The sequence below is a fragment of the Oryzias latipes genome, chromosome 14 (genome assembly GCF_002234675.1).
Source record: "Oryzias latipes chromosome 14, ASM223467v1".
NCBI classification, from domain to species: domain Eukaryota; kingdom Metazoa; phylum Chordata; class Actinopteri; order Beloniformes; family Adrianichthyidae; genus Oryzias; species Oryzias latipes.
The window spans coordinates 25,092,271-25,106,043 of record NC_019872.2 but is presented as its reverse complement, the minus strand read 5'-3'; positions in this window follow the sequence as shown (position 1 = coordinate 25,106,043).

The window sequence follows — 13,773 nt, the reverse complement described above, 5'->3', positions numbered from 1 at the left end:
ATGCTGGTGGAGCTGAGTCCTTAGGTGGAGGTGGTTGTGGTGCTGGTGCTGCCGGATCCAAGTCATTGACTGGTGTTGGTGGAGGTAGTTGTTGTTGCCGTTGTGCTGTGGTTCCTGGGACGCTGGCTTGGTCCTTCCTTACTGCCTTTTCAGGGCCTTGGCCTCTATGCCCCAGAGCGTGGAGGAGGTTCTTCACTAACTCTCTTGCTCCACCTCTGTTCAGGTGTGGGCCTCTTCCCATGAAAAGGTCCTTTCGCTTCCAGAATGTATTGAAGTTCTCAATGTAATGCAATCCTCTGGAAGCACACTCTCTGGAGAGCCAATTGTTCAGCTGAAACAGACGGCTGAACTTGAGTGACACCCCATCGATGTTAGGAAGAGGTCCGCTGATGAATGCTTCAACCTCTACTTTGTCAATCTCTTCAAATAACTTGATGAAGTCTTTTTTCAAACGTTCGGACTGTTCTTTTCTGATATCGACAGCACCTACATGGATGATTATTCGTTTAACTCCTTGGTACAAGACTTTAGATAAGAGTCCTGTAATCACTGGAACAGTAGAACTTGGGCAACATAAAGTTTGCATTCTTCTGTGGCTGACTCCACTGATAGCGCCATCTCCAAGCAGCAGCGTATCTCTCACCTTGACGTTTGGCACAGATTTTCTTTCTGCCTGTGCTTTGTTTCCAACATTATAACTCCTATTCTGTGGTCCAATTTCACTTTGTTCTTTAACATCACATTGTGTTAGGGGTAAAAATCTGTTTGTGAGCTTTATTTCGGATGTTCTGTCATCTTTACGCTTTGGCTTAACACAGAGTTCGTCCGCACAAAGTTTTGGAAAGGACACAACATCACTCAGGTCTATGTCACTGTTATTCTTCTCGTTTGTGGTAAGAGCAGGCTTCTTACCACCCGATGTTACTGGAAGGGTCTTGTGAAGTCCATTTTCAGTTTCCAAAGTAAATATCCGTGTTTGTAGCTCTTTTATTTCTTGTTGGTAGATCCGACAGCGTTCACAGTGGGAGTTTGTTTTTCTTCCTCTTCCGGACATGTCGCTGGCTTGTCAAAAATATTGATTTGTATAGGTAGAAGTCACAAAAAAGGATGACCAGTCTGATATTCCAGGATGTGTGGAAGAAGTAAAATGATTAAAAATGATTAATTAAATGATTAAAAAGCAAATAAAGCAGGAAGCAGCAGGAGCAGGGAAAAAAGCGTCTGCACTCTTTTGCAGGGGGAGGAGCAAAAAAAAAAAAACGCTATAAAAGCTTATAGTGTGGTTAATACATCTAAGGCATAGTTCAACAGAAGACAGTATTAATCAAGGCTTAAAATGCTTATTTGCTCTTAACATCCCTGTTTTTATATTTTTTTGCCATAAGATAAACCATTTTTGTATGAAAAAGGATTTAATTTAATTTAATTGCTTTTTTTACCCAAATACCCTATGTAAAAGATGCTATATTTTAGCCTTTAATCAGTTCAACCCCATTAAGATGGACTATTATTAGCTTTTATAACTTTGCATGCATGGTTGACAGAACATCCCCCCTATTTCATGATTGTATACGTGGGCAAAACACCTACATGAGTCATTACTCAATCAGCCTCTGTCAACACAAAATAAAGCTAAAAAAAGGCCTCAGGCTGTGCTGAAAAACGTCAGGAGCAGCTGCGTTTGTGAAAAGGTACGCTGAACCTAATATCACGAATATTTGGTTTGGAAATGGGCCAACTTCTCTGCAGGAAAACCATCTCTTTCATGAAATCCATCCGCCTCTTATTCTCCAGGAGATTTTAACCAGGTTTGTCCTGAAAGAGCATTTTCAGAACTCTCTGCCCACACACTTTCTCTTAGTTGAAACTAGGAGCTCTTTATCCAACGGCTCTTTTTCCCCTCTGCTTGAACCGTGACCCACTTACCTCTGTGTCCTTAGAGAATATCTTCCGTCAGGTGGTGAAAAAATCACTTTTGCACCAAAAAAGGCAATAATTCTTAACTTATTATTAAAAAATTAATAAAAGGATAAAATTAAATACATGTAACATCCACTTTATTCAGAGAACGTATTAATTATATTGTTTTGTATTATTTGCACAATCCTGCAGGTAAGTGTTGGCTCAGCAGTGCAGCGATGGTGTGAATATTATTTTCACAACAGTTTGTGTTCGTATTTGCATCCAGCAACTTCCTTTTTCTGAGTGAATGTCATTACTTTTGTCTGTCCATCCAAGCTAAGAGCATACCTGATGTTTATTTAAGTCGGAGAACTTTTATTCTAATGGTCTGGTGTTTGCAGGGAAAATGAAACCTTTACAGAATGAACACAATACCTCTAACACAACATGAGGCGTCCAAAACCTGTGTCAGTTTTAAATCACAAATACTATCAACTTTAAAAGTGAGTGGAGATAATAAAGATCAGTGAACTATGCTCAACTTTCCTATTTGCTTTTCAGTCAAGTCTTTGTGAGAATTTTCCTCCATTTTAGAGGTTTACACTGCAGAAACTCAATCTTAGGAAATCAAAAAGACCCTTGTTCCAAGAAAAATTGTCTCATTTTTTTGGCTTGCAAGAAAAACAATTTTATCATGAATGTTTTTCCAATAGTAAAATGATCTTAGTTTGTCTAACTAGAATTTTTTTTCTTAAAATGAGAAGTCATTGTAAGACCATTTTTCTTTTGTTAATTTCAAATTATTATTATAATTATTTTGGCTTATTTAAAGAAAATCTCCCAAGAATGTTTGACTTATTTTGAAGGGGCCTGTTTTTGCTGCGTATAAATAAAAAATACTCATAAATAAAACATTCCAGAGCATCAAATGATTACTGTAAGCCTTCAGGACAGGAGTCACCAACCCTGTTCCTTGTGGGCTACTGCCCTGCTTGTTTTGCAGCTAACTCTGCTTCAGTACATGCTGATTAGCTGGTTTGGATCAGTCCTTTTTCTGATTGACTGAACATACCTGATGGTGTGCAGCAATTACTGATGAAGGATTTGCTGTAGCCCCCAAGGCAAAGTGTTGGTGACCCCTGCTTTAGCACAACACTAAATGAGAAACTATATCAACTATCTTTAAAGACAGCTGTAAGGATGGAGAAGATGGATTTTTGGATAATTTTGTGACAAATCTCAATTAAAACACTTTCTCTCATAGAATTTCACAATTGGTTGGGTTTCGGAATTAGAAAAACTCAAATAACATTACAGTAAAATCACAACGTATTGTTAAACTTTTAAAAAACCTGACATCCAATACTGTTCCATTGAAAGTGTTCAATAAAACACTGCCTCTCAACTTTGAGTTCATCTTAATGCAACTGTTCCATTGTTATTTTTATATCAAAACAAAGTTTTCTCAAAAATCTTTGTGAATAAAAGCATTTCCAATTTGTCAAATTCAGAATAACCTCTAAACAAAGTTAGCTAAGAGATTTTTTAAAAAAAACTCTTATTGTTCCTAAAAATGTAAATACGCTCAGTCTGATAATATTAAAGCTGCTTGGAAAAATCTGAAATGTGTTCAATTTCAGATTAAAATTGGAAGTAGGTAATGCTTTACAGTACAGGAGAGTGAAATTTTTCTATTTGAGTCATAATAATGTCAAGAAGATGGCATCATCTTAAATAGGTTTGTCATATCTATGTATTTTATTCATATTTTGCATTTTTTCGTTAGTTTTTATTGCTTGACATTAACCAACAAACTAACCAAATCCATTGTAATTTTGCTAATAACTCTTTTTTTCACAGAAATTCAAAACAGAAAACATTGACGTTTATAAAGTAAACATTTTTTAGGTTTAGGTTTTAGGTTCAGTTTAGGAAGTTTTGCTTCAAAAATGTCCATTTTTAAATATTTGGTGCATTGCAGAAATATTATTTATAGACTTTTGGAACAAAAGATCAAGGACTTTCACAATAAAAGTTGAAAGTTGTAGCATGTCACACAAAAGCTTTTTTTTGCTGAAAAACACATAATTAGGATGCAAAATTTTGCAATTTTTGTGTTTGAGTTTGAAATATAAACTTCAAACAAATCCTGCAAAAAAATGGAAAAGAGAAGCAACCGAGTATCTGATAAAAATATTATACTTTTTGCTAAAAACAAAAGCTTTATAGTTTATTCCTGACATATTTTGAGCAACTGATGTTTTATAAAATATTATGTCATTCTTGGGAAATTCTGCAACAGAAAAAAAAGATTGTTTTGTATTTTGTTAAGCAGCAGGAGGTGAACAATGATCCCCTGAGTCAAACTGAGCTCCATTTATTGCCTGATTCCTTCAAAGAGATTAGTCCTCCCTACAGTATTTTTCGACTATTTAACAATAAAGTAGTACAGGATCTAAAATGTTTCACTAGAAGATTTCCGGGCTTGTTGCTTGTCCACCGATCCTGGGAAAAGTTTGGACAGGCGTGCGCCTCACCCCTGACAGATGGCGTGCCCCGTCCCCTCACCTGCCACAGAAGAGGAGCTTCCACAGGGCCAGTCCAAAAAACCGGAGGTTCTCACTTCCAGGCCCCCCTCCTGTGCAGGGGCCCCGACAAACCATGTGCTCTCATAACTCAGCTCTGCCTGAGCTCATGAGCATTTTACCAGCGGGTCATAAAAATGTGTTTCCTCAACTTTAAATCAAATGGATCTTTCTCTCACCTCAGCGCTACAGACAAAAGCAGATGTGGAGATTTTGATTATGCATTTGGCAGCAAACACTATCCTTTACGTTTAAGTCAGAGACAGCCTTGGACTCAAAGTAAGAGTGGTATCGCACTTTGCAGTAAAACTCTACATTTGTCCTTTTAGGCCTCGGTTCACGGACATGAAGGCAGGGCAACACAAATTACACTGACCTTTAGAAGAGAAGTCTGCTTTAGATGAGAGCCAAAGCAAAGGCAGAAACTTGTCTTGAAAAAGTCTTTGAAGTGGGCAGAAATCCCAAACCTCATTTCAAATTCTTCTTTTTCCCTCGTAATGCTGCTGAGAAGAGGGGGGTGGAGGCAAAAAGAGCCATGAAGAATCTCTCTCCTGCTCCACTTTGAATCAACTGTGCCTTTGTAGTTTTATATTCTTTGCCCTCACTTCATCTTTGGTACCAATGAATGGATCAAGAGCGGAAAAAAAAGAAGCAGACAGAGGAACTGGAAAAAGAATTGATGCTTCTCCTATATGTGACATGCAGAAGTGCCAGGATAAAAATGTGGAGCTTCAAACAAAACCAAACTCCTCATGAAACATGATCTCCATTCTACTGCCCCATATTCTATAATAATTTTAATAACAAATCAAATGAATAGTTTTTGTGAACTGTAACCAACTATTTGATCATTATTTAGTATTTTATTCCTAGATTCTTCTCTAAACCAAGAAGCCAAAAATGTTACATTTAAAAACAAATTTTAATGAAAACTTAGATTTGAAGAAAAGCTGCCAAAGATATAAAAACGTGAGAATTAAGCAGTGCATGTTAAAAATGCTTCTAACTTTTAATCTGTGACTGTTAGGTTTAAATAATACATTTTACTTAATATTAATCATAATTTCTTTAAGGTACTTAAAAGTATTTACAGAGCTGAAATAAACTAAGATGAGTTCAAAGTTATTGTCATGTTTAAATCTTTTTCTCTCAGGTTTGAAGTGATTGGGTTTGATTTCTACATGAAGAGTCATGTATTAAGATAAACTGAGTCAAGAAGGAGAAATTAATGCACAACCTTTTTCTTAGACCTAACTGACCCTGATCCACCACCTCCTCCATGAATCTTCTCTGGAGGCATCTCTAGATTGCCAAATTATCATAAAATCGTTGAAATTACTTTTTTGTATCATTTGAACTCTCTGAGCTGCAGAAAAGCTCTCAAATGTTCAAAAAAAAATAGTTAAACCTGTGCTGGCCAGAGCAGAAGGGAGGTTACAGTGGCAAAAACAATTCCCAGAATCAGTCAAGAGACTGCTCCTCATTACCATCGAATGTCTGTAGCCTGAGGAGAGCCCACACGCTGGCAGCTCTGCTCAAACAGACGGGAGGCCGAGTGTTTTCACCACAGGAGCGCCAGACTGAGTCAGGAACCAGCGGCTCGAGCAAGGTCTGAGTGAAGAAAGAGGAGCCACTGAGAGAACGGACATTTAAAAAACAAAATTTGCACAGAGGTTGCCCAAAAATTAGTCATTTCAAAAAATGAAGCTACCTCAATTACAAAAGTCAACTAAAGTCTATTTTCCAGAAAATACTAGACTCTTTTATTAACTTTATAGCTAAAAATTCAGACTTTTGTGCTAAAAAAGAACTCATGGAGTGAAAAAATTGTTTAATTTTCGCTGCTTTTACACTACTGGATTATCCAGTAGTGTAAAAGCAGCAAAAATTTAAAAATTTGGTTGTTTTTTTTAGGGATTCAAATATTTTACCAGTTTTTACTTCTCTTTGCTCTACACCAGTCCAAGCTCTTCTCAAATTTACAACAGTGGAGAATTGTTTGCCTTCTTAGAGGCTAAGATCTAGAAAAGAAGAAATTATTAATAAAAATGAGTCAATATCTTTAGCTCCAATCTCCAAAACTTCTAATTACACAGTAATTTTTGAATTTTCAATTCTAGGAACGTTTCTTTAAAGTTCAATAAATGAAGACAAGTTAGCCTAACATCCATTGGCATTATTTTGGCAACAAAAATATAGATCTAAGAATAAGTGTTAACTTGAGATAATATGAGGATTTATTAAGATGGGCCAACTTGTTCTAAGAGTGTATTGTTATTTTGTTTACATTTTGTTCTAAAATGAGTAATTTCCACTTATTTTACTAGTTTTTGCCACCATAATCAAATTAAACAATAATTACGTTTATAAAAACGCAAAACACACAACCCATTTGCAAAGAACTACAATAAATATCTATTTTTGCGCTGTATAAAATTAAATTTATAGTACTTCTTTCTAACAGTTATGTTTCTAAGCTTATTTTTCCTTTTTTGAAGGCTTGTGTGGAATGTGATGAATGCTAGATTTTGGTATCTTATAAATTACTTGTTGCATGGGCAGATCATTTTATTTTTTCTTCTTAATTTTTGGGGAAGTTTAGGGGGCATATATGATGCTAAATCAACTTTTAAGAGCTTTTAATTGTATTTTAATTTTAACTCTCTGTCCCCCCATGCCTCTCTGCTCTCAGGCTTCAGGGGCCCCCGTGGCGGTCCTGCTGGCCCTGGCCCAGAGGGCGGATGTGATCGCCCGTGGGGGCGGTTGTTCTCTATCTGCTGCCGTGCGGGTGTTGGGGGGGGGGGGGGGGGGGGTTCTAGCTGCCGCTGCTGCTGCGGTGGGGGTCTTGGTGTGGCGATAACTGGGCACTCTCTCTCCTTCTTTTTATATTCCATCATCCATTTTAGAGGAATGTTAACACTCACTGGAGAACAGGTGTTACCTCTCCTTTACACAAATAGTTTGCGTGATTGAATGAAATGTTTCACACTAGTTGGTTTGAATGCATAGATATGCATGTGTGAACATCATTTGTATTGTGTACATGTTGACATGTGAACGTTTTTGGAGCCAACAGGTATGTTTATAACATTTGAGTGTGTGTGTGGACAGGCCCCGCCCTTATGGACTTGTATTACAACTGAACCTCACTGTAATGAGTATAACCAACAAGTACAACTGCTGTAATGCTGCTTCATGGTTTTCCCCCCCCCTTCCTTTCTGTAATCACCCTCCTACCACCCCCCACCCCCCAACATCCCTCTCTCTTCCTCCCTCCTTTCCTTTTGCGTCCGGTCCAGCACAAAAAAATTCAAATATGATTAAAATGAATAAAGTTTGGCCTCGATTTCAAAAGGGGTTTATTCAGACATACCTCTGGTTTGTCAGAAGATTCATAACCCGTGTTGTTAAAGTAAAATATGTCCAACACAAGAGGCCTTCAGCTCTCATCTGTAAGTGTATTTTAATGCTAATTCCTTGTGAAAAACAACCCCTAAGCAGTATTTTGATCCATCAATGCATCTCTGAGCACCAGCCCCCCCCCATAACTACGAAAATTATTAGCTCCTCACATTGTGATGTCACAAAGTGAGGAACAGCTAACTCTTCCAGGCAGAGACTGCGCTGCCATCGCCGCCCCCCAGATAACACACACGCCCACTTTCTCTGCAGAGCTAGCGGTAATCGACAAAACACTTTCCTTTTATATGAACAATATGCACATCCGTCTTTGCAAAAGTTCAGAAGTTGTTTGTTTTTGTGGGCGAAACGTAGACACACTGCCAAGGCCACCTTTAGGTTGACGTCATGAAATTGGCGACACCCACCAGGAGTGAAAGGCGGTGCTTTAGAGATTGAGTCATCTTACTTCAGGGTAGGAAATGAGCTGCAAAAATAACTCATATTTAATAAAAAATGTGTTCTTTAATTTGTCAAAGCTGATATATTATGATATGGATATACTTTACTTTGAAAGGCTTAGGAACAGCTCGATATAGACCCTTTAAGACTAGGGCTAGTCCTAATTTTAGGAAACATCTTTTTGTAGAAAGAGCTGAATAAAAATCTGATTTTCTAAAGTTATTCAAACAAGTGCTTACCTTGGATCGAAGTATACTTTATGTCTAAAGGATTTTCTTATGAAAACAAAAATCAAATTTGTTTTATGGGTTTGCTAATCAGTTCTTCCCCTCATTTAACATCATCAACTAGCCTGCATTCTCAGACAGATGGATCCATTTCAGCAGACACTAAATGGGGTGAACTTACAGTAAGCCCTGATACTTAGAAAAACAACAATAAATTAAAATGTATGACTTCAATCCCCATATTTACTGGTGAACCTGACTGGGCTGGAGCCTTGCTGGAACAAAAATTTCAGATTTGATTACAGCTGAATGCATGTGCGTCTCTTGGTTCTGCAAGCCGGAGGGCCTAAACGGGTTACCGCTAGATGTTTTAGGGGGAGGGAGCAACTGATTGTGCCTCCTGCTATTGCTCCCATCCCATGACGAGGTTTGCCCCGAAGGAGGCTGTCAGGTTACCAGTGACCCTACAGAATGATTGTTGCCATGGCCACAAGACACCTTAATGACCTCATGAATCACTGTGGCACACCTCGGCTCAGACACATCAGTGTCTTGTTGGGGGCACAGAGGGAGGAGGCAGGGGAGGGGGCGGACTCGAAGCGAGACACAAACACTAACGGGATTTGGTTACAGCAGTTTTGGGGACCCAGGTGGTTGATTGTTTTCAAATGTAGTGAATCAAAATTTTGTCAGGGCAGCTCTTAATCACCCACAGACAGCATTCTTATCGTTCATCCTTCTCTGATTACATTACGGAGGGGTTTCAGACTGTTCCAGGAATTCTCTGCTAACATTACAGAGACAAAAACAATTTTGGTGCACTCTGCACTAAAATGATGCCTGACATTTTATTTTTCATTTAAATTTTGATGTTATATTGTGAGCAGAACATGACCCCTTTCAAACAACTTTTATCTGGTCATTTACAACATATCCTTCTGAGTTAACACAGTTTCCACTCATTTACAAAAAAAGAGAACCCATTAACTATTACCTAGAACCAAGAATAGACCCTATCAGCACTTTGTAAGTAGTGTCAGTCACATCCAGTGGCGCCTGTTGTTTCAAATCAACCAGACAAATTGGCTAAAGGGGAGAGAATGGATCTAATTTAGCTTGATAGGAAAACTAGAACACAAAAGATTGCAAGTTACTGTGAATCCCTCTGCCAACTCATGACAACCCTATAACTGCAAAGAATAACTCACAAACTGTTGTTTGTTGGAAGATCGAACCCTATGCAGCTGCGTTTGGTTGGTAGAAAAGATTAGGCTCCCATGCTGAGCTCCAAAAGAAGCAAGCTTCTCCACTGACTGATTAGCTTCTTAAAATACAGTTATCCTCCTAGTAGCCTACTAAAGGACTTAAGATGATAAGAAAGCTTAATTATAAAAAAAAAGGCCAGCCTAAGATGTCCAGATAAAAAGACTAAATACAGATTACAGATTGGTGCAAATTAGAAATAAGGTGGGAATGATTTGCATTTTAGTAGAGTCTGTATTTTATGTGCTGTCAAATAACAGATGATCAGGATGCGTCAATAAAAAGGGTATTTCTTCACCAAGCTAAAAACAAAAAAAAAGGTTTAAAAAAAACAATGGGACTGTTGGCAAATGCACTTACAGAGTATTTTTTGAAGGACAGGCAGGAGCTGAGCTAACTTAACTGAAAACTCAATTAACAGAAGAGTCAACCAAGTACCTGAAATAATTAAAAAACATAACAACTAAAGATCCTTACATAAAATCCCTTTTAGGTTGCAGCATTTGAATGATTCTACTATATCTTAGTTTCAATTTTACAGATATTTACATCAGAGATTTGGTAAAGATACAAATCAGTAATGACTACTGTTGGCTTTCTTGTGACCATGTTTATGTTTTTTCATAATTATTATCATTATCAACCTTTATTTTACCAGGAAATTCCCACTGAGATTAGACACCTCTTTTGCAAAGGAGTCATGCCCAAGAGGCAACAAGAGATGATTCTCAACAATAAATAACATTGTCATAAGCATAAAAGTTAAAATAAAAAAATAAAGGGGCCCTAAAGCTGAACACTGTGGGACTCCTTTTTATATGATAACAAATTCCAAACAACAATCCTCATATTTAATACACTGATTATGTCATGTACTGCAGGTAGTTTGAGAATCGAACCTTGTGCCAGTCCTGCACTAAACCAACTGAGCAATGCAGCTGCTATGTTCTGACAAGACAACATGATCAACTGTGTCAAAAGCTTTATACAAGTCAAAGTAAAGCGAGGCACTGTGCTGTTTCTCATCAAGTGTCGCAATTCCATGATTTAAAATCATGGTAGTTGCTGTTGTACTTTTCTTTTTGTCTGAAACGTGATTGAAATTCAGAGTATTGTTGATGTATAGAAACGTTTCTAACTGGTCACACACAAGAGATTCTAAAAAGACTTCTGTTTAACGATCCACTTCGATAATCTTTTGATCAATATTAAAAGTGTTTACAGTGGTCATTTAAAAATAATTATGTTGTTTTTAGCCTAAATTAAAAAAAATTGTGAAAAAACCTTTAATGGTATAAAGGTTCAAATGAATTGAAAGAAGTTGCACTGCACAATCTGCAGCCAACTATAAAAAATGCGGCTCGATCAAATCTGGTTTTCTGGGATCTAACACTTTCAGGGCTTTGTGCAAGTCACAGGCAGCAAAGATCATAACATTAAAAGAATCACCAGAGAACTTTAGAGAGTTTCTGCAAAAGAATCAAACAAGTTAGCTGAGAGGGCAAAATGCTAATTAAAACAGTTAGTTTCTGCAGTTCTGTCATAAACTGGAACAGAGTTAAATTAGGAAGAGAAAATGTTATATCTAATGTGTTTGTAATGTATATTTGCAAGATGCCAACCGAAAATGTGATTTAATCAAAGTCTAGTTTTCAAGTTCTTTTTATCATTTGAAGCTTAATCCCACTATATCTCTTTGTGTCTGTAGCATTGATTCTTCAGCCGACATTTGTGCAATTTCAAACTAAAAAAATATTGCCCCCACTTTTGCATCAATCTATCACTGTCAAACTTCCCTTGGGTCACGTTTGTTAGATACTAGGAAACCCATCAGAAAACCATTCTAGCAGTTAGTGGTTGGGTTCACGTTCTATTCCCTTAAAGCCTCACGTTAAACAGTCTTCCAACAGCAGAACTTAAAGAATGTAGACCCTAACTTGGTGCTTCCCACTCTTCCAAAGGGGCCATAATGATCAGAAAATGTCAATTTTTCACTGTATCTGCGTGTGGTTTTATGTTTGACAGTTGAGTAGATCCCTCAGCGTACATTTAAATTAGATTTGCAGCAATTGCTTTATAATAATGTTGTTGTCATATTTTCTATTCAGTGTTTCTGCTTAATGGCACAAAGAACAGCTGAAATGAAAGCCCCTGCATGCAGAGTCAAACTTTGACTCAATAGAGTGGAGCCTTTATGATGACTTTCACTCATATCATCTTCCACAACAAACCCACCATAAATGTTCTTATCAAACACTCTCACCAACAGAAACACAATCTAAACGTATGAAACTTAAACAACATCTCAAGAAGCAAACTTGGTGACAGACCTTTTAACAGCTCGCATACTTACTGAGATTGAGTTTCATGTTTTTGCACCGAAAGCTGTGCTACTGCCACAAGAGTGGCCCCGTGAAACTGGCCCCCCGCGAGGTGACTGACAACCCCAAGTGCAGTCGCTAACACCATTAACCTCAAACCCATAAATTAAGCAGTCACATAAAAAAGCCAAGTGGCTGCTGTTCCCAAAGGTGCTCAATGTTGACAGTGATCATGAGGGCAGCTTTTGAATGTGGGCGGAGTTTTCCTTTACAATTCTATTCCAATTCCAGGGTTGTGGGTTGTTTTTTTTCCATAACCAATCAATTTGTATGTGATTGCTCTGCAAACAAACACACACGAATAACTAAATGGTTGAAATAAAAATATTCATTTTTTTTCTTTTTTTATATATAGACAAACACATTTTACACCTGCTGAACAATGAATTCTGGGTACTGCACCAACAATAAAAATCCATGTTCCTTGAACTACATTAACACCGGCCATGTGACCCGCGTTATTAGTTTAGCACATGGTGTTCACACTGGACAAGCAGGGATGGGCTTCTTCTGGTTATTTTGCTAATGTTTACCAGCGCATGTTCACCAACCACAGTTGTAAGAAGCTTAGTGGAAAATGTTGAAGCACTTCAAATCTTGCCCTGTGCTTTATCTTTCACTGCTCTATTTTAATATATGAAAGACTTGGGCCAAATCGAAATTCATTCCCTACCCCTACAGCTTCTCCCATTGACCGTATGATATATAACTGGATGAATGCCGTGTGACGTCACTCATAGATAAATGCCTTGCCAACCAAATGAAGTCAATTCAGTCGGTATTTTTCCGCGAAATATCCTTTGCCATGTTGGAATCGGATGTCTTCAGTAAGCCGTGATTGGCATGTCTACATTTCTATGACAACCACTCTCACCTATCAGGAGTGAGCATGTTGGAAGACCACACTCCTCCCACCTACCACCTGATAGTGGGCATGGAAGAATCTTTAAATCAAAAGCTTCGGACGTTCAATGCGAGGCCACCTACTTTTATTGAACCATCTGATTAGTCAGTTTATAACATGAATAACATGTGAAAAAAATTTGGATCACCAAGAACATATTAATAAATGGTAGTAGAGCAAGAATGATTAGTCTAACAAACATAATGACTGACTAAATTTCTCAATAGAAGTCTATGGGATCTCGGCTTTTTGGAACCAGCGGGTACTTCCTATTTAGAACGCAATGGGGGGAGGAGTGGTTGAGTCCAGTTCTCATTTTACTGTCAATGGCTAGTCCCTACCCCTAAATTTATCCCTCACCAGCGGTGAGTTTCAGAATAATAGTGTCTTCAAATCCGGACCTTACTATCGCTTGATGATTGCATCAAAAGCCACTGGTCATCCACGTTAGTGCGTGACTGTCCGCTCTCAGAAAATACATAAAAAATTCGGTTTTATAATTTCAAGAAGTTTTGTAAAAACAAAAAGTCATCAGTTAAATTTAAACATAAACTTCTGTGCTTCAGAGCACATACAATGGTGTCATTTAACTCTGGCCGAACACAAACTACAATTATTAATTTCTTTTTCATGATCAATTTTCAACTACT